This window comes from Neofelis nebulosa, chromosome 2 (genome assembly GCF_028018385.1).
Source record: "Neofelis nebulosa isolate mNeoNeb1 chromosome 2, mNeoNeb1.pri, whole genome shotgun sequence".
Lineage (NCBI taxonomy): Eukaryota > Metazoa > Chordata > Mammalia > Carnivora > Felidae > Neofelis > Neofelis nebulosa.
The window spans coordinates 120,797,294-120,801,046 of NC_080783.1; positions in this window are offsets into that span (position 1 = coordinate 120,797,294).

Genomic DNA, 3,753 nt, shown 5'->3' on the forward strand with positions numbered 1-3,753 from the left:
GGGCTGTGTGCAGGCTCTCTTACCAGTCTTTTTCATGGCAAAGGATCCCTGAATATACCCTAGTTCCCTCCAGCTACAGCACAGGGCCAGGGCCAGGAACAAATCTGACACTCCTCAGCGCACCACTTTAAATGCAAAATAAGAATCAATCAAAACGTCTTCACAGAAATTTTAAAAAGCTGTTAGGATACTAGACATTATAGGTTTTGTTTTTGTTTTTTTTTTAAGACAAGTAAATCTAGTTAGTTAGCAACTCTGTGAATTAGCCATTTGGCAAATTGGTTCTCAGGGAACTGTCTTTTGGTAAATTGACAGACTGCCTACCTTCCTTTATCAAGGGAAACAGATGACTTAAAAAGAGTATAGTTTGGGTTGTCTGGGTGGCTCAGTTGGTTGTCTGGCTTTATCTCAGGTCATGATCTCGCAGTTTATGAGTTTGAGCCCCATATCAGGCTCTGTGCTGATGTCTCAGAGCCTGGAGCCTGCTTCGGATTCTGTGTGTGTGTGAGTCTCTCTCTCTCTCTGCCCCTCCTCCCCAAGATAAACATAAAACTTTTTTAATAATAAAAAAGTATAGTTTTTACACAATGTACAGTAAGAACCTGTGTATCACTTCTAGAAGACACGCTATGAATTTGCAAAAGGAGAAGAGAATATATAATATTTTGCAACATTCTCTTGCTTAGAAATTAGGCTTTCTTGATTTTTAAGGTTTCTGTCTTTAAAGTTGTGGCTGGAGAGCCAGGCAAAGTACAAGAACTCATGATTCAGTGACATGACATTAGAGTTTGGGCCAGAGCTAAATGTAAAGACATTAAAATGACTTAGGAATTATGACTAGAACTGGTTGAAAAGATGAAAAGAATGCAGAATTCGAGCACTTTAAAGAAGTAGGGGCGCCTGGGTGGCTCAGTCGGTTGAGCGTCCGACTTCGGCTCAGGTCATGATCTCACGGTCTGTGGGTTCCAGCCCCGCATCGGGCTCTGTGCTGACAGCTCAGAGCCTGGAGCCTGCTTCCGATCCTGTGTCTCCCTCTCTCTCTGCCCCTCCCCCGCTCTCACTTTGTCTCACTCTGTCTCTCAAAAATAAATAAATGTAAAAAAAAAAATTAAAAAAAAAAAAAGAAGTAAATATTGGGAACAGTCTGGGTTGGAGGGTTTGGAATTCTGTTCACCTAAATCAGGTAATAAACTGACTGTGATTATAAAGTAATCACAGAGAAGAATAAATTGAACCTTGGGATACGATATGTGAAATCTGTCCCATCTGAGGATATGTTGACTTGGGAGCCATAAAGAAAAACAAGCAGCCCATCAGAGCCTGTTGTAGTATCATCTTGCATGAAGTACTATAAGGGTCCTTTGTCCTGGTCTCATTTCTGCGTAAAATGTAACTACCACTTGGTCTCATGTATTTGCATCCAGCCACTTCCAGTCTCTCACGATGATAAAACGGTGTCCTGTAGTTTGTTCTTGATCATGTATGGCACCAGTAGAATCATAAATATTTACTGCCCTGGTCCTATATTCTTGTCTCACATCTTTCCCAGATATGAAGCCGCACTTGCTCAAGATAGGAAAACTGTTCCTCATCACAGTGGAAGTACTTTCTCAATCCTGGGAGTGATTACAGTTTAATGTAGAAATGGTGAAGTAAATCAACACATACTATAATATTTTAAATTATCTTTAGGGATAATATGATATATGTTTGTTATTTAATATGTCGCTAATGTTCAGGAAACTCTGACATATTAGTCAAACAAAAATCTAGTTACATGATAAAGTAGTAGCACTTTTCATAATAACTGTCCACACCACGATAGACAGTTTGCAAAAGCAAACAAAGGTCTTGTTTAACTTTTGACAGAATGGTAGATTAAAGATGAACTAAGCCACACTATTGCTTTATTCCTCTGCCAAGAAATTTCTGGGTCTCCTACAGCTAACAACATAGTGAGTCTAATTGAAGAAATAGTTATAGATTGAGAAAATATCATACAATCATCATTGACGATGGAACAGTCGAGTGAAGCAATTTAGCAGTCATAAGCATAAGATGTTTTATTCATGCCCTTCTACAAGGTGTTCAGAAAGAAATTGCAATGCAACGTAGTATAACAGAATCACAGACTGACCCAGAAAGACAGTGATCCACTGTGACCAGCCAGTTGATTTGATAAGTACCTTGTAATAATAAAAAAAAAAAAAAAAAAAAAAGTTAAAATAAAACGAAATCACAGCTAGTGTAAGTTAAAAGGTTTCTTCCAGGAGCGCCTAGGTGGCTCAGTTGATTAAGCTCAGGTCTTCAGCTGACTTCAGCTCAGGTCATGATCTCGCGGTTCATGAGTTCAAGCCCCGAGTCAGGCTCTGTGCTGGCTCGGAGGCTCTGTGCTGGCTTGGAGCCTGGCGCCTGCTTCAGATTCTCTCTCTCTCTCTCTCTCTCTCTCTCTCTCTCTCTCTCTTTCTGCCCCTCCCCTGCTCATTCTCTCTCTCTCTCTCTCTCTCTCAAAAATGAATAAAACATTAAAAAGAATTTTTTTTAAGTTTCTTCCAACAACAACAAAAGCCTGAGCTTTGTAACTTGTAAATTATAGTATTTACACAGCAGAATTTAACAAACACAACAGTTGCTTAGACAAAGTTTGCTGGAGCCCGATGCAAAGTAGTCAACTAAAATGCCTTGAAGGTTCCGCATTTCACAATCATGTATGGTAAAGAGCCCCTTATCACTCAACTATGGCTATTTTAACACTTGTGTGCATGCAAAGAAAGCAGCTATAGATGAAAAGACAGAGGCAGTTTAGTTATCTTGAATCCAATCATATAGCCCCAGTGCTACATCAATATAATAGATCAAACGGAAAAAATCTCAAGCAATTGGGAAAAGCAGTGATTGAAGAAGTATTAGATAAAATAAATGAGAAGAACAAATTAAGTCTACTTCTGAAAATATTCAGAAAGTATCTTCAAGCAGTACACAAATCTTCAGTTAGGGATTGCTTCAAAAGACCATCTAAAAAGCTTGTGCACAGTGAAGGAAACGATCAATAAAACAAAAGGAATCCTACTGAATGGAAGAAAATATTTGCAAGTGATATATCTAATAAGGGGTTAATATCCAAAAGATATAAGGAACTCATACAACTCAATGGCAAATAATAGTAATAATGGTAGTCCTATTAAAAATGGTCAGAGGATCTGAGCAGACCTTTTCCAAAGACCTGCAGATGGCCGACAAGCACACAAAAAGATGCTCAACATCACTAATCATCAGGAAAATTCAAATCAAAGTCACAACGGGATATCACCTCACTTCAGTCAAAACAGCTAATATCAACAAGATAAGAAATAATAAGTGTTGGCAAGACTATGGAGGAAAGGGAACCTCACACACTGTCAGTAATAATGTAAATTGGTGCAGTCGCTATGGAAAACACTACGGAGGGTTCTCAAAAAATTAAAAATAGAAATACCGTATGATCCAGTAATTCCATTGTTGAGTATTTACCCAAAGAAAACAAAAACATTAACTCAAATAGATATATGCCTCTTTACATTTACTGCAACATTATTTACAATAGCCAAGATATGGAAAAAGAAAATGTTTTCTCAATATATATAATGGAATATTACTCAGCCATAAAGAAGAATAAAATCTTGCCATTTTTTTTAATGTTTATTTATTTTTGAGAGACGGAGAGACAGAGTGCAAGCTGGGGAGGGGCAGAGAGAGAGAGGGAGACACAGAATC